Below are 18,674 nucleotides of genomic sequence, written 5' to 3'. Positions count from 1 at the left end.
TGGGTGCTGCCTTCAAGTGCTGAAAAAAAGTGTCGAGATTTTTAAACCGAGAGACTCTCGTCAGTGTTATAGTTTATCTAAAATGTGTTCGGAAATGATTTTTTTTCTGTTCATGAGATCTACATCACAAATGTTTAATAGATGAATGAAAACATAACATACAAAGCCACAACGTTACCATGAAATCTGTCATAAGGTGGGCAACAACAACAACAGCGGAAAAAAAGGTAGGCTACTTTCTCATTTGAATATGTTCTTATTATTGTTGGATTATTGTCCTGCGGCACAAGCTGTTTATATTTACTATTTTGGAGGCCACAGTCAGTTCCTTACGAGGACCACTGAAAGCAGCATAACAGCGTCGGCAACCGCATTCCACTCTGACGTTAAAGTCTTTTGATTAGGGAAATGCTGCTGAAAGATTATTCTGTTTACACAACAATAAATAATATGAGGTATCTAACTGATATGTAATTGATAAAGGTATGTGTCAGTATGACCTTACTGAGAGGGAGAGTTTTACATTGTTTTGAGTCTTGAAATGATATCTCATTTAATGCAAGGTGACAACGTCCCACAACACCTGATTTATTAATCACTGCTAAGTGTTTGTGTCTGATGGTAAAAGGTTTAGCGGTACTTAGCGCATGTTTCTGTGAGATAGATCCATTGCCGTTGCCTGTCCATGTTGTCTTCCCCATAAAGGGCGCGCAGTGACATCTAGTGACATGTTCTGGCCCGTAGCCTACCTGACTTACCTGAGTTTGTGTACCTTCTCTGTTTATTATTATTAGTATTATTGTTATTCTTATTGTTATTCTTATTCTCATCTAACCTTTATCTAACCAGAGAAAAACTGTTGAGATTAAAAATCTCTTTTTCAAGAGTGCCTTGGCTGAGACAGGCAGCAATGTAAGTTACAGACAGACAATATCTCTAAAAATCATCATCTATATTATTCATTCATTCATTCATTCATTCATCTTCTAACCGCTTCTAACCTATAATTAAGAGGTTGTCAGTAAAGTATGGTGCAAAACAACAAGGATACAAGATGTAATTTAACATATGGTGTGGTCTCTTCTGGGAATATCTTCCAGAAGCAGGGGTGTAAATATAGACAGTCAATTAATCAATCAATTTTATTTATAAAGTCCAATATCACAAATCACAATTTGCCTCAGAGGGCTTTATAGCATACAACATCCCTCTGTCCTTAGGACCTTTGCAGCAGATAAGGAAAAACTCCCCCCAGAAAACTCCTATATGATGCATTTATACTAACAGGAGCCAATTAACAGTGTATGGATTATTGTCAAAATAAAATACAATATTTTTCCCCAGTTCTTGTCAGACATGTGTCTCACGTTATTCTAAGCTGCAGTGATGGAATCAGAGTATAAAAATAGCAACACTGTTAGCAATCACTGCACAAGTTAAAATGCTGCTGAAATCACATTTAGTGTGTAAAAAATCTCTATGCTTGTTAGAAGCTCTGTTTTAAAACCAGTGGAAATACAGCCCTGGAGCAATGAAATGTCTCTGGAGCAGACTGGTGTTCAGCACAAGTTACCACTGTAATTTTATCCCGGTAAAAAGAGAACCATCTTTGTAGTACTGAAAACCCAGAGTTAACCCCGAAGTCACCACGCTCCAAATCCTTCTTCAAAGTATAGGCCTCTGGCAGGTCATGATAATTTGCACTAGGGCCCATCCTAACTTCCATACGCCACTACCCAGAAGTAGGGTTCATTCCTTCAGTAGAGTTCAGAGATGTGGAGAGGTGAGAACAAGCAGTGTGGCAGCTTGTTGTAGACTAATCATAGGATTAATGCCTTGTTAACGTACTTGATATTGTTGTTATCCTTCAATTCCTTATCCATCTGTAGGTATTTGGGCTTTTTAACTGCAGCGTGAAAGACAAGGATGAGGTGACCTGAGCTTTCAGTCTATAGGCCATGCCTTTAATATTCATGCAAACTGAGATTTTAAATGATGATGTCATACTTACAGCAATAAAAACAATGCTTGTAGTGTTGTTTTTCTTTCTCCCAACTCAAGATGGGAGTGTTGCATTGTTGTTCTCACAATTGCTATTACAGTTTGCTTCTCTGGTAATTCACAGGAGTGAGTTTGATGAGGGAAATCTAAAGTGTGTTGATTTTTTTTTTCCCCATAAATTATGAGCTCATCACCTCTTGATCAGATTGCAGCACAGCCCATTCAATTACTCTGGACCTAATACACTTATTTTATATATTTTCCTTCAATTAATGCAGTAAGAACTTTGAACAGGCAAATCAGACTCTAAAAAGAGTCTTAACTCTTACAGCTATCATAACAAACGTCATGGTATATGTTTGATTATAACTATGATGTTGTATTGTGGATATTCATGTGCTGTCATTTTCTCCTTTCATTTGATTTTGCACATTGCAAACACGATCTGTCTGTAGTGACCTTTTTTGAATATATTATTAATATAGCAAGTGAACACACACACACACACACACACACACACACACACACACACACACACACTTTATTGCATTAGTGAAGATCATCCATGTCTGTATCTACTTCACTTGTTCAAAAACAAAAAGTCGGGGCGGCACGGTGGTGTGGTGGTTAGCACTCTCACCTCACAGCAAGAGGGTTGCTGGTTCGATCCCGGGCGTGGGAGCCCCTCTGTGTGGAGTTTGCATGTTCTCCCCGTGTCAGCGTGGGTTCTATCCGGGCACTCCGGCTTCCTCCCACAGTCCAAAGACATGCAGATTGGGGATTAGGTGAACTGATAACTCTAAATTGTCCATAGGTGTGAATGTGAGCGTGAATGGTTGTTTGTCTCTATGTGTCAGCCCTGCGATAGTCTGGCGACCTGTCCAGGGTGTACCCTGGCTCTCGCCCGATGTCAGCTGGGATAGGCTCCAGCCCCCCCGCGAGCCTCAAGAAGATGAATGAATGAATGAAAAACAAAAAGTCACTGTGAAATGTTAACAACATTATTTCACTGAAGACCTGGTTCACGGCAACAATGTCTGTCTCCTCCACATGTACTTTCTTGGGGCAGCTGTGGCTTAGGGGGCAGCGAGTCGTTCCCTGATTGGTGGTTTGATCCCCAGCTCCTCCAGTCCTTGGGCAAAACACTGAACCCAAATTGCTCCTGGTAGCTGTGCCATTGGTGTGTGTGTGTGAATGTTGAAATGAGGAGAAGGTGGTAGTCTCGGTCACCAGCGTATCAATGTGTGTGTTTGAATGGGTGAATATGACATGCAGTGTCAAAGTGCTTTGAGTAGTCAGAAGATTAAAAATACAAGCGCAGGTACATATTTCTTTGCAATGATAAAGGCTGTGACCTCTCCAGTCAAAATTCATAGAAGTTGAACTCTACGCAATGTGAAGATGCAAATTTGCTTTCAGAGTATACACCCACTATGCGTGACCAATTCACATAAACTCGCATTCGCCCTGCCTCATTGGTGGCATGTGACTGCAGCTTGATTGGCCGTTTTAAGGCCTTTGCACACTGAGTCCCTTTTTTCATCCAACATTGTTGCACTTCTAAAGATAAATACAACATTGCGTTGTGTCAATCATGTTTGCACACTTACTCTGAAACTTTTGTCTGTCAAAATTTTTCATTACAAGTTCGATTTTCTGTATTTTCGCTTCCGCCAGAAGCCTTTAGGGAGCTGTTTGACCAAGAGTCAGTGAAGAAAATATGGCAGTGGGACACAGACACGACAAGACAGAGCAAAGGGTCGCACAGCATCCTTTCATAACTCAGATAGTTCACTTTCAGCATGTCAGATAGTAATATTCAGGTTGGTGATGATGACAAGCAAGATGTGGACTGCACACAGACAGAGAGGAAGATGCATAGAACAGAAAAACACATGGGACTCAGTGTGCAAGGTTTCTGTAGGCCTACTCCTTCTTTGCATCCAGTGGGAATATACAAAAGGCAAATATTTGCCAATGTTAATCTGATAATTTAGTAATGATGATAGGCTTATTTAGACTTAATAAAATGTTTTACCTTTATTTTATAAGGAACAAATATGTAGGGTTGCTGAGCCTGGCTCTCAGCTGTTTCAAAGCACTGTTGCTGGATTTTTGTATGTAATCGTCTATATGCCAGTGTCAAGGGTGTGTTTTAGCTGGTCTTTGTAATCATGTGTAGTTGCCCCTGTTTTATGTTTTATGGTTCACTTATAGCATACATTAACACACTTATTGGCTTTTCTTTGTACTAATCCTATTAGGTGTTTTATATTGCTTGATTTAGAGCTGCAAATTTTTATATTTCGTATTTTTGTTTGGCATTGTCTGTAACTTGCTGTCTGTCTTGGGCAGGACACTCCTGAAAACAAGATTTTTAATTCCAATTTTTTTCTTGATAAATAAAATAATTAAATAAAATACATTTTAAAAAAATCATGTTACTGGATCATTGCAATATCACTGACAACAAGGGTAATTTTTCCTGCATAAAAAATGGGTTTTGATAGTTTTAAGTACATTATGCTGTAACATACAACCATATTTTCATTAAATAAATAATCTCAATACTCAGTACTGAATCACATTTTTTTAATCCAACATTGAACATGCAAGAACATACAACATCTTATAGATGCTTCTTCCATAAATATACAGAGCAAAGCATGCACCTTATGAGGGAGAGGAAAGACAAAATGAATAATTAAATAAATAAACAAAATAAAATACACTTGGGGGAGATTTACATATAATTAAGTAAGACTTGTAAAAGGTAAGCTTTAATTTATTATTAAAGCACTAGACACATCAAATTTAACAAAATGGAGCAAAGACATTGAGATCGAAAACAAGGATCATATTCAATAATATAATCAAATCTTATTAATGAGTTTATTTAACTTTTGGGGGAAACAAGCCACTTAATAAATTTAGAATGTGTATTATCCACAATAGGTAGGGTCATTGACTCTGGGACCTGTGTATGTAACCCTCCATAATAACAATGAAACACCCTAGATTTCAAATTGTACTTATCAACTAAAGTTGTGTAATTCAATATGTTACCGTTAGCCTACAATCTAGTAAATCAGTAACAAAATGAATATCTCTCTAAAACCAATCATTCAATAAAGATTTCCTGCTAACTACGATGACTCTCTTGTTCCACAGTGTTGAAACATGGGGAGGAAAATTATGAGTAAATATAAGTTTCCAGAACTGGAGAATCTGTTTGTGGATCAGTGAAGTGGCAATTAGGAAGGTCGGGTGTCATCGCGAGATGTAAGCGCGGGATTTTCCAGGTTGGTGGGTGGGGCCAAGCTGCTCTTTCTCTATCTGTCTGTCTGTCCGCCTGTCTCTGTCTCTCTGCCACACAGCTAACGGCAGGCTAGCTTGACAACAGCACCACGTAACAACGTCGAAGTCTCGGTCAGCCTAATGACAGAACACGCCTGTGTTTCTTCTTATATCGTCAGCGTCCTCTACAAATCCCCCTCTTCTTTTCCTCTCCACTAACGGTTCATGTCATGCGTTCATGATCAGGATCGTCTCTGCAACACACCGAGGAGCTAACGTTAACATTCCACTGAGGGCTGAGGTAAGGATAGCTGATTGATGTTAGCCGGACGGTCACAAGATTCTGCCTGTGCGCACTGTGTTGTCACCAACCAATGTATTCAGCTGTTGCCTCCTTCACATCCAGGTCAATTTCTGCTGATATATTTACCAAATGAATAATCTAATACACGTCTGCGTCCTCGTTTAGTGCCGTTAATGTCCTACACCTCCAAAATAGCATTTAAAAATAGACTTCAGATGACTTTATGATTATGAGTATGAATATATTCTCAACATTGCAGCTATAAAGAACCAGTATTTACGGTGTCCGCATATACAGTGTACTTGGAATGGATATGAATACATTAACGTTATTTTAGAATTTAGTATGTAGTTGAATACATTTAAAAAAAAATAATACAAAACTACCTTACAATGTGTTTTTGTGCTCTAGGTGTTAAAGCTGACCTCTAGTCAGTGATAATTTGAGGCAAACATAATTGATATGAGCAACTGTTTTATTTTCTAGAAAAGAAATGACTCATGAGTTATTCCCTAGTATACCCTCTGTAATATTCCTTTTATCAGTTTAATAACAGCAACTAGCAGTCTGTGTAATCTTTGGATCTTTGCTTCAAGCTAGGAATGCACTATACTGGATTTTTTGCCGATATACGATATGCCGATTTATAACAACCTATTTGGCAGATAACCAACTATGTGGTAAACATAACGTTACTGAGTGTCATTAATGGAAACTGCTCCCTAGTGTGCATCAGCAACATATAATTCAAGGCAAGAAAAACTGGCTCCGGTTCTAATGATCTTTAAGTGTGCTGCAGTGTAACTGAACACCTCAAGCAACTGAAGACAGGCTGAGAGGTTTATCTCTGTGATGACACCATTCATTCATTCATTCATTCATTCATTCTCCATAACCACTTAAACTGTTAGGGGTATCCGTGGTAGGGATGGGGGGGGATGATTTTTAGATGCATCGCAGTGCTGACATGGATGATTTGGCATCGATTCACAAATGTCAATAATCAGTTATGTAAATGTTTGTTCATAACATGATACTGACGTAAGAAAATAGGTGGAACTCAACTGCAAAGTCAGTTAAGCACCCTGACTGTCTACAGCGCGGATGAGCTGAAGTTAACTTGTACTAATTCATCTTCACAAAAGACAGCGGTTGCAAGCTTATTTTAATTTAAAGTGCAACTTGCAGGGTTTTTTAAAAAAATATATTTATAACCTTGTCTGAAAATTACCATATGAGAAGTTAATTCAGAATTTATTATGGTTTACACGACATAAGGGCACAAATTCAGAGGAAAAAGTGGCTGTTTTTAGCTCCTCTTCTAAAAACGCTTTTTTTTTTTTCAACATCGCCTGATACTACGTCACGAGAGGGACTCTGCATCCTTGACCCTGCCTCTGTCCAATGTGCAGTAGTAGGTAGTAGTGAGTTTGAGCGGTAGTAAACTTGTGAGTTAGTATTTTTTCATTTGTTAACAGTGCATTTCACCATTTGTGATTATGCCAAATTATTGTGTTTGTGCAAGTTGCACAAACTCGAGTCTGTCAGCACATTGAGTCCACCATTTTCCGGTCAGGAAAAGGAGTGGAGTTAGTTTTCGTGCCTCGGAGCATTTTGTGCAGGTGAAGAGGCGCGATTTCACGGCTTCATCTGTGACCAAAAACGTGGTCGTGTGCAGTGCTCATTTTGGACAGGAGGATTATGTTCCTGGCGGATGTCCGCCCCCAGTGTGTGATGTCCCCCAGTGTGTGACATCACACACACACTAAGGGTTGATGGGCAGTGTGAGGCATGTTATGTCCGGTCTGGGGGTCAGATTCTCCACCAGAGCTCAGAAGGCATCCACCTCCCTGCAGCACATACTCTCCACAGCTCGAATTGAATCGTGAGGTGTCTATCACAGGGCGTAGCCAACCATTCCCGCTCAGATTCACACCTCATGTCCCTGGAGTTTGTCCTGTTCTTCAGAAGGTTCTCTTACTCAAAAAAGATCTACAGTTATGGAAAACACCCTGAAATTACATTATTTTATCTAATATTGATGTGGTTTATTTTAATATACCTGCCGTTCAAATGTGAGTGTGGACCCCAAAATTTAAAAAAAAAAAAAAAAAAGTTTCCAGTCCAGAGTGAGTGAGACCAAAAGAAACTTAAGGTCAGATTATTTTTCTTAAGCCATTGAGCTCTTTAGCAGAAAATTTTCCTGATGGTTTGTGTTATTGTTCACTGGTGTACAGTAAATATGCTCTGTTCTTTCAACATTGGATTATGTTGTTAATGTGCTAACTGGCTAAGTAGCATCAAGATGGTCATCTAGTTTCCCTTTTTGAATGACAGTTACAGACTATTACCGTCTGGCTGCTCTTATTGCTGCTCCACCCTGGCTTCTTGAATGTGGAACAATTAGGGGTGCAACATAAACAAAAACGTGTAGGTCAGACAACAATTACATGCAGATAAACTGCACATGATACAAAGCACATGATGACATTGTTTCAGTTCATCACCTTTAAAAGCTGTGAGATTCTGAGCTCAGTATGTGAAACTAACGTTAGCTCAAACAGCTACAGTGGAGAGCATGTGGCATGTGTCATCATCAGACCTACAGTACAGGCCAAAAGTTTGGACACACCTTCTCATTCAATGCGTTTTCTTTATTTTCATGACTATTTACATTGTAGATTCTCACTGAAGGCATCAAAACTATGAATGAACACATGTGGAGTTATGTACTTAACAAAAAAAAAGGTGAAATAACTGAAAACATGTTTTATATTCTAGTTTCTTCAAAATAGCCACCCTTTGCTCTGATTACTGCTTTGCACACTCTTGGCATTCTCTCCATGAGCTTCAAGAGGTAGTCACCTGAAATGGTTTCCACTTCACAGGTGTGCTTTATCAGGGTTAATTAGTGGAATTTCTTGCTTTATCAATGGGCTTGGGACCATCAGTTGTGTTGTGCAGAAGTCAGGTTAATACACAGCCGACAGCCCTATTGGACAACTGTTAAAATTCATATTATGGCAAGAACCAATCAGCTAACTAAAGAAAAACGAGTGGCCATCATTACTTTAAGAAATGAAGGTCAGTCAGTCCGGAAAATTGCAAAAACTTTAAATGTGTCCCCAAGTGGAGTCGCAAAAACCATCAAGCGCTACAACGAAACTGGCACACATGAGGACCGACCCAGGAAAGGAAGACCAAGAGTCACCTCTGCTTCTGAGGATAAGTTCATCCGAGTCACCAGCCTCAGAAATCGCAAGTTAACAGCAGCTCAGATCAGAGAGCAGATGAATGCCACACAGAGTTCTAGCAGCAGACCCATCTCTAGAACAACTGTTAAGAGGAGACTGCGCGAATCAGGCCTTCATGGTCAAATAGCTGCTAGGAAACCACTGCTAAGGAGAGGCAACAAGCAGAAGAGATTTGTTTGGGCCAAGAAACACAAGGAATGGACATTAGACCAGTGGAAATCTGTGCTTTGGTCTGATGAGTCCAAATTTGAGATCTTTGGTTCCAACCGCCGTGTCTTTGTGAGACGCAGAAAAGGTGAACGGATGGATTCCACATGCCTGGTTCCCACTGTGAAGCATGGAGGAGGAGGTGTGATGGTGTGGGGTGTTTTGCTGGTGACACTGTTGGGGATTTATTCAAAATTGAAGGCACACTGAACCAGCATGGCTACCACAGCATCCTGCAGCGACATGCCATCCCATCCGGTTTGCGTTTAGTTGGACGATCATTTATTTTTCAACAGGACAATGACCCCAAACACACCTCCAGGCTGTGTAAGGGCTATTTGACCAAGAAGGAGAGTGATGGAGTGCTGCGGCAGATGACCTGGCCTCCACAGTCACCGGACCTGAACCCAATCGAGATGGTTTGGGGTGAGCTGGACCGCAGGGTGAAGGCAAAGGGGCCAACAAGTGCTAAACACCTCTGGGAACTCCTTCAAGACTGTTGGAAAACCATTTCAGGTGACTACCTCTTGAAGCTCATGGAGAGAATGCCAAGAGTGTGCAAAGCAGTAATCAGAGCAAAGGATGGCTATTTTGAAGAAACTAGAATATAAAACATGTTTTCAGTTATTTCACCTTTTTTTGTTAAGTACATAACTCCACATGTGTTCATTCATAGTTTTGATGCCTTCAGTGAGAATCTACAATGTAAATAGTCATGAAAATAAAGAAAACGCATTGAATGAGAAGGTGTGTCCAAACTTTTGGCCAGTACTGTATATCAAACCCTTGTCTTAAGGGTCTGTGTGACATAAATCTCATCATATGTCCATGGTCCATGCGGGCATGGGATTACAAGTGCAGACATGTCAGAGTTTGACATGTTTAATAAGCATAACTGTGTGTTCTGTGTCCACTCTGATTTTGGAATATATCCACCCTGTTTGGCTAGTTTTGCACTGGAGGGACGCTCATAAAGATCTCAAATTTAAGGAAGGATCCTTAAAGAAGAAGTCCGGTATTTTCGCACTTTGAGTCCCATTTCTGGGTTGTTTATGATGAAATAGAGTGGTTAAGACCAAAATTTTGACGATTGTTCCTTTTTGGAGAATTTGGCTTTCCCCTGCCTAGTTTAACAGGCAGATTTCCACATGTCTATGGCCATGTGTATATGTGTCCTAAAACCACCCTAAATGTTCGTTTTCAAAGCCATGAAACTCACTGACTGGTCAGTAGTGTTCCTTGATGTTCTGACATAAAAATCGTAGCAAACTGTGGTTTTCATCAGTGTTTGAGTTTAGTTTAGTTTATTGTAGTACAATGTACAGTCAATGCAATGAAATGCATTTTGCCAGACCCCTTCTCAAACCTCATATCACAATAAAAATAATAAGTCAGTAAATAGTCCATAAAATAGTCTAAAAAACATTCAGTAAACATCCAGAGGAATAATCACGTACACACATAGCACTAAAGTGCTACTGTTAAGCAGTCTGATGCCCTGTGGATAAAAACTATCCTTGAGGTGACTGGTGCGTGTTTTCGCTATTCATCTTGATTGTGGAACTATTTTTTCAAGCTGCCTCACGCCGGTGTGTAAACTTCATTCGTTTGACCCTGAAGCGTTATACACTCCAGCCCACTTGGCAGCGATAATGCTGTGAGTGTCACCAACCAGCAGGAAACCATTGCAATGAAATGGGACACAGAAAAGAAGCAGCAGAAAGCTGGCATTGTGTTCAAAGGCATCACACAATTACAAACTCTTTCAAGCACTTCTCACTTTATTTTTTACCTTTCATACAGTGTGAAAATAGTTTTAGTGTGATGTGCATTTTATTTACAAACCCCCCCCTGAAAAGATAAGAAATAAAAGCTTTTGTTGAAATGAACTGTGTTGTTCAGTTCAGAGGTCAGAATAAATCCTCTATCTCCCTCGCTGTGAATCCTGCATACTGTCCAGTGGGGGATAGGAATGCGTCTCTGATGGCCCACACCACACAACTAGGCAGTGCAACTCGATTTCCACGTCCAAGTTGTTGGCACTTGAGGGCCCACTCCAGAATCACTCTATATGCCACCAGTCAGTATTGTCTGAAAGTAACATGGATATTGCATAGATTTTGCATCAGCAGGGAATAACAGAATGTTTGTTTCAAGGGGCTGCTGCTATAGCCTAGCCTATGTAGCCTATGTGTATTTAGCCCAAACATATGCTATGACTGGATGGACTTCTGAAATTGAAATTCATTACATCAAAGAGCAAAAAGGTTACATAGCCTACCTCTTCAATAGCTGCCCATTCAATCCCTCGTGTGCGGGACGCTTTTTCCAGTTAATTTTAGGGAAGTAAAAAAAAAGTCTCCAGAACAGGTCTATTTATCAACTGGCGAACATTGCATCGTTGTCCGTTATACAGGCCGGCGACACATCAGTCTTGTCAATGGAGACATTCAGATTTGCCATCTCCACAGTGATTATGAGGTCCCATTCGGCACAGCACCTACTCTCTTCCTCTGTGGGCATATGTCTGCACTCTCCACAGGAGCACCACCAAGTGCCAGTGACTCTGGACACTTTGTACTGCAACCGTGCCATCTATGAAGATATGGCAAAGATAATGGCGGACAACGGCTACAATCAGTCCTGGCTCTAGTGTCAGCGAAAAATGAAACACCTCAAACTTGTGACACGAAGGCAAACAATACTAACAAAAGGAGTGGTAGGGGCAGTGCAACTTGTCCCTTTTTCGAAGACATCGATGCACTGCTCCGCAATAGACCCGCATATAGCCCTGGTCTGGGGGACGGGTTAAATCTGAGGACATCGTTACCATGGAGCCCACCAACAGTGAGGAGGACAGTTGGACTGGAGTAATGCCAGACAACCAGCCTGGTACGTTTGACCCACCTACAGCTTACTAAAAATTACCAGTCACCTCAATAAAAATAGTTTCATTATTAACTAGGTTAACGTAATGTTGCGCTGTTTACTGTATTACTGTAACATTAACTGATAACTGGCTAGATATGCAATCATGTACGTAGAAATACGTAATGTAACGTTGCACTGTGGTACCCTATTCAAACAAGCGGGTGAATTTTAATGTTACACACACCTTTGCTCTCAAATATATAGGTTATTGACGTATGTTAATGTCTGCCCAATATTACAGACTCTCATCAAGAAAGACTAACGTATTCCAATCAAATTGAGTGATGATGTCTGCCCTATGTTATGTGCAGATGATTGCGATGATTGTGCCAGGACACCGACCTCAGAAGCCACAGAAGCAACCCCCAATGCAGCAGGTATGTTGATCATGATGTTGAGAAAGTAGCATGACACCAACCAGTCGGTGACAAGCGTTGGAGATCTGCATGGAGACTTTTTTTTCCTTTACCTTCATATCCAAACACACGCCTTTGCAGCTTGTTGTCTAGAGCAGTGGTTATCAAACTCTTTGTGACCAAGGCACACCAAAGGCAGCCAAAATCTCAAGGCACACCTGTATTCATATTAGAGTTGTAATGATTAATCGATTATTTGTTAACTATTAAATTAATTGCCAACTAATTTCATAACTAATGTGTTTTTTAAGAAAAAAAGTGAAAATTCTCTGATTCCAGCTTCTTAAATGTGAATGTTTTCTGTTTTCTTTACACCTCTATGACAACAAGCTATTGCCTTCTCACAGAGAGCTCCAAATCCCTTTGCCATCAGTACCTTGTGAACTATCAGCTAAAACCCTCACAAAGCCAATTAGCCATGATCTAGGGAGGAGACCTAAAAGGAATGTACAGCCCCCTGACTACTATGGGACTCCGCCACAGCAGAGGCTGTCCACACAGTCCCATGGCTCATTGAGTTACCACAGCAGGAAGACTTAAAGCACCAAGTCAGTCTCTAGTCTTCCAACAAGATTGCAACTTAGTAGGCATTCCAGGAGCAGCCATGCCTTTAATTTGAGTGATCTCCAAACCAGCATTCTTGAGGAAAAGAGAATAAGAGATGAACAGGAGGAACTTAAAAGACAAAGAAAGGAGGAGAATGAACTTGATGAACAAGGTAAATTTTTTGATGAGAAGGCCAGAGCTGCCCAGCATATGCAAGAAGACGCACACAAGGAGAGAGACAGAGTTGTCAGAGAGGTTAACATGAACCGACGCGTTCGTATTAAAGAACAACAGCTCGAGTCAGCCCAGCTTGTTTCTGCTTTTATTTGACAGAACCTCTCCAAAGATGCTGAAGATGATCACCTCAAAGGAGCTTCCACTTTTACTCCCATATCTCTTCCTGATAATGTAGCCGCCTCATCCTTCAATGACCTGCCTCATTCCAGGGTGTTCACTCTTGCCCACACTAATTTGGGGTATGCTGACTCTGACTCTTATTCAGCTTTGAGTTCCTCATTTTCCAAACTTGGCCTCCCAAAAGGGGAGCTAAGAGACAAATTTCTTCCCAGGCCTCAACCAAGTCAGCAAAGCATAGCTACTGACCAAGCTGCATTCACTTTGCCCTCCATAGTTATTGCTCAAGCTGTGCCCACTTTGCCCTCCATAGCTAGTGCCCAAGCTGCACCTAGTTTGCCCTCCATAGTCACTGTCCAAGCCCGTAATTATATTGCATCCCTGACTGATCCTAAACAGCCCACTTTCACTGGTGGTCAGTTACCGATGCAAGCTATGTCATTCCAGCAGCCACATTCTGCTTACACACATATTCAAACCCCCAATGTTATGGAGTTCATGGATCTGCCTATGGAATACCAAGGCCCTCACTTCCTGTGTTCAAGAGTGGTCAAGAGAGTGATTTTGCCCTCCTGAAAATGGCTTTGGATAACATCCTTGACAATCATGCTCAACTTACTGAGCAGTTTAAATATCAGATTCTTTTGGAACATCTTGAACACCCAGGTGTTAAGAAATTAGCCAGATCCAGCATGCATGATGCAAGACCATATTCCACCACCCTCGAAGCACTACAAGAGAAGTATGGTCAGCCAACGTTGCTAGTTCATAGTAAAATTGGAGCAGTATTGAATTCTCCCATTGTTCACTTAGGTGATGTAGAGGCCTTTGATGATTTCTCCCTTTTTGTCCTTGCGCTTGTGAGAATGTTGCTGTCCCTAGAGGGCCCTGATGGGTCTGAATTAAAATGTGGCTCTCATGTTGACAGACTCCTCAGTAAACTCCCTGTGCCGCACAGAGATTGATTTGTTGAGCACTGTATCAATCGTAGCATTCTGACTGAGCAAGCAAACCAGACGTACTCCCTCCTTGACCTTTCAACCTGGCTACAGTCAAAGTCAAGAGCCAAACGTATATCGGAGAGAGCGGTTGAGCTCCACCAACTGGAAAGGAACGCAAGCCCTCCAGGCAAGTCTCCTTAGTCTACTTGTCGACAACATCTGAGATGGATGGCACAACACAAGCCTACACCAAAGAAAAGGTAAATGCTAATAAGCCTAAGCCTTACTGTCCCTACTGTGATATCAGAAACCATTTCCTTGGTTCATGTACAGAATTCAAAAACCTCTAAAAATGACATTGTGAAATGGATCAAAGAGAAGGAGAGATGTAGTAAATGTGGGAGGATACACAAAATGGACTAATGCACCTTAAGGAGGCCATGTAACATCTCTAAGGAAATTCATCTCACTGTTCTCCATGATGTCAATGTCAATAAATCTGCCACAGTGATGTTAACATCTTCTCTCTCAGAGCTCCTTTACATAGACAAACTCAACCGCTCCAATGAAGTCATGCTGACAGTTTTCAGTGTATCCCTCCACAATGGGACAGAACCTCACAACTTCTGCAGTTCAATCAATCAATCAATCAATCAATTTTATTCATAAAGCCCAATGTCACAAATCACAATTTGCCTCACAGGGCTTTACAGCATACGACATCCCTCTGTCCTTAGGACCCTCACAGCGGATAAGGAAAAACTCCCCAAAAAAACCCTTTAACGGGGAAAAAAAACGGTAGAAACCTCAGGAAGAGCAACTGAGGAGGGATCCCTCTTCCAGGACGGACAGACGTGTAATAGATGTCGTACAGAACAGATCAACATGATAAATTAACAGTAAACCGTATGACACAATGAGACAGAGAGAGACAGAGACAGAGAGAGATGCAGGATAGACGGTAATGGCAGTAGCTTACAACAACATTATGAAAGTAATAATATTATAATTAATAATAATATATTCAGTTCTTGATGATGGTGCAGACAGATCTATCCTGCTTCCCCAAGCTGTCCAGTGTTTGGGCCTCACAATGCAATCTGAAACCATCTCAATATGCACTTAAACCATCTCAATATGCACAAAATATAGTGCAGGTGAATTGAGCATCTATATCCCTTGAAATCTCCCCCATTGACCAGCCAACTAAGAGACATGTCATCAATGGAGCATTCACTGCAGAGAATCTTGGATTGTCAGAGCACACATACCCTGTGAAGCAGCTGCAAGAGCAGTATCAACATCTACCATCCACCATCAGAGGTATTCCATTACAGCCTATCGATCATGTGTGCCCTCTGGTCCTCGTCGGCTCAGACTATGCCCATCTGATTACAGCCACGGAGCCAGTACTCGAGGGACTCCCTAGTGGCCCATTAGCAGTACATACCAGGTTAAGATGGGCTCTCCAAGGGCCAGCCAGCTTAATCCAAACCCAGCACATCTTCTCATATGCTCTTACCTGCTTTAAAAGTGAAATGTTGAAGAATGTGGAAAGACTCTGGCAGAGTGACACTCTGCCCTATGTGAGACAGTCATGAGGTCAAAACAAGACAAGTTAGCCCTTGATCGACTCCATTCCAAGACAATCAGAGTAGAAATAGATGGTGAAATGCGGTGTGCCACTCCACTGCTAAGAGCTCCCAACATTTCTGTTCTTAAAGCTCCTAAGGAAGCTGTCCTGCCCCGTCTCTGTGCTACAGAAAGACACCTGTCCAAGGACCCTGATTTGTCTGATAAATATCAAGATGAACTGAATAAGCTTGTGCTACATCCAGAGGATCCCCAGGGAGAAGGGAGACCAACCACAGGAAATCTGGTATTTCCCACATCACATTGTTGAACACAAGATTGTATTTGACTACTCCTTTTAATGCATGGGACAGAACCTGATTAAATGTCTTCTGCCTTGCCCAACACTGGGTCCCTCTCTCCTTGGAGTTCTCCTCAGGTTCAGCCAACATGCCATAGCCATCTGTGGAGATATCAGTGGTATGCTCCATCTGGTACGCCTTTTGAATGACAACAAACCCCTACTGCATTTTATATGAAGAAGGATGCAACTAGATCAGGAGCCCAGTGTTTATGAATGGCAAGTTTTGCCATTTGGAAGAACCAGCAGCCCATGTTCTGCCACCCATGCAGTCCACAAACATGTCCAAGATCATTGTGATGGAAATGAGGATGCCCTTCAGTCTGTCCAACATTGTTTTTATGTTGATAACTGTCTCCAAAGTGTTCCTTCCTCTCTTTAAGCCGAGTCCCTGATTGACAAAATGAGACCTTTGCTCGCTGATGGTGGGTTTGACATCAGAAAATGGGCTAGCAATAATCCAGCTGTCATACAACATCTCCCCCCAGATGCAAAATGTAAAACCTGTGAACTGTGGCTCTCAGAAAATGGTGACAACTGACACTTGGCCTTCAATGGAACTTCCTCACAGACATGCTGAGTTACAAGAACGGGTTCATCACCTACCATCAATCTATAATGAGGAATATATATATACATGTGCTGGCAAGTCAATACAGTCCTGTGGGATATCTGATCCCTTTCACAACCCGTGCTAAGATCATTGTACAGGATTTATGGAAGAAAGAGAGAGAATGGGATGACATCATCAAAATGGACAGTTTGTTGGAGAAATGGAAGGCATGGGAGTTGGAACTGCAAAATCTCCCCGACATTAACTTCCCTCACTGTTATCTGCCCCCCCTTTGCCAACACAGCTACCTTAGAGTCCTATATGCATGTATTCTGTGATGCCTTATAGCATGTCTATGGTGCTGTGGCCTACCATTTAGAACCTTATATCCTCAACAGTATGAATACTTATGCAAATGTGATATTTCAGTTTTTTGTATTTTTAATACATTTGCAAAAATTTCTAACAACCTGTTTTTGCTTTGTCATATTGTGTGTAGATTGATAAGGAAAAAGATTAATTTCATCTATTTTAAATTAAGTCTATAACGCAACAAAGTATGGTATGTAAGCTTTTGACCACAACTGTACATATTATTTGAATGTACTGAAAATGTATTTACATGAAACAGGTTTTATAGTATTAAGTGGAATGTTAACTGAATTGATTTAATTATTTCAAAAGGAAATACTGCACTTGGACATTGGATGAAAATAAAACATAGATTGATGAATGCAATAGTATCACTCACTGGTGGGAAAAGGCTGTCACTTTCGGCTAGATTAAACACAGATGAGTTTCTCAGCACTCGCTTACGGAACACTATCAGGCCATCCAACACTGATATTAGTGAACCTGAAGAAACAAAAATTGAGAGTGAGCCATGCTTTTATGTTTTACTTTGCTTCAGGGGCGGGCTGGCCATAGGGACGTTCGGGGTATTCCCGAACGGCTGGTCTGTTTCAGGCCGAACTGGACGATGGTCGGAACATTTTTTTTACCCCATAAAACGCAGCCGCGGTTGACCGCAGCAGCCTGCCCTCGCAACCACAGGTGGCACAGAGTGGAACGTGACACTGGGTCAATCTAATATTTTGCATATTAAGGGAGGATACAAGCGGCCCCTCCCAATTTGAGCTGATCGTGTTGTTTTCCTCTTTAAAAAAAAAAAAAAAGAATAAAAGAAAGAGGAGCGGGGTAAATTAGCAAACATGCTAAAAAGAAAGAATCTGGAAAAAGAGATGGGTGGAGCTGAAAAATTAAAGGCAAAAAAGAAAAAAAGGTTAGTGCAGGATGCAGCCAAATGCGCTAAATTGACAGAGCTTTTCCGTGGTGGAGGGGCTAAGGTCAGCGTGGCTACAGTCAGCCAGGCCAGTGACGACACGGGCCCGACAAACCCGACTGGACCCGCGGGTTTGGGCCAGGTTTGGGACGAAAACATATGCAAATGACTTGGGTTGAGTCAGGCCTCGGGATTCCTTTTTTGTGTGTTCAGGGCACACAGAACATTAAAGGTAGCCTATCAGCAATGTTACACATGTATACGTGCATAAATCATTAATCTGCTTCATCAATTAAAAATAAAATCCATACTGGCTGACCAGAAAACGCACAAATTTCTTTACTGCAAAAGAAAACATATTTCAAGAGAGAGTCTGTGTTCAAAGTTAAAAAGATAGTATTTGAATATATAGGCTATACATCCTGTTTTCCTGTTCTGTTTCTACATTAATATATAGCCATTTTTACCAGCTCAAGAAAAATACATTAATTCACTTACAATGTGTGCGTGAGTGTGCGAGCGTGTGTGTGTGTGTGCGCGCGTGCGAGTATATGTGCCGCTTTTGTTATGTTGATTTTTATATTGTATTTGTGTTCTAACACTGTGAATTCTTTGCAAAAGTGCTATAACGTTTATCATTGTTGCTGTTACTGTT

At 41.1% G+C, this 18,674-nt stretch overlaps 1 protein-coding gene across 9 annotated transcripts in view; it reads left to right on the top strand.

The window, feature by feature from the left end:
- Positions 1–5,321: 5,321 nt before the first annotated feature.
- pomgnt2 (protein O-linked mannose N-acetylglucosaminyltransferase 2 (beta 1,4-)) overlaps positions 5,322–18,674 on the top strand; it is a 31,504-nt gene continuing 18,151 nt past the window's right edge. The window contains exons 1-4 of one of the 9 annotated variants that reach the window (XR_007449795.1): positions 5,322–5,599; positions 11,606–11,955; positions 12,306–12,371; positions 12,758–18,667. The gene's annotated coding sequence lies outside the window, so the exon portion shown is untranslated. Of the gene's footprint in view, positions 5,600–11,534; positions 11,956–12,235; positions 12,372–12,757; positions 18,668–18,674 lie in introns of those variants that run through there. The other 8 variants (XR_007449794.1, XM_049583162.1, XM_049583165.1 and 5 more) reach the window with 8 other exon arrangements.

This window comes from Epinephelus fuscoguttatus, linkage group LG8 (genome assembly GCF_011397635.1).
Source record: "Epinephelus fuscoguttatus linkage group LG8, E.fuscoguttatus.final_Chr_v1".
NCBI classification, from domain to species: Eukaryota; Metazoa; Chordata; class Actinopteri; order Perciformes; family Serranidae; genus Epinephelus; species Epinephelus fuscoguttatus.
This window is presented reverse-complemented; position numbering and strand designations above follow the sequence as displayed.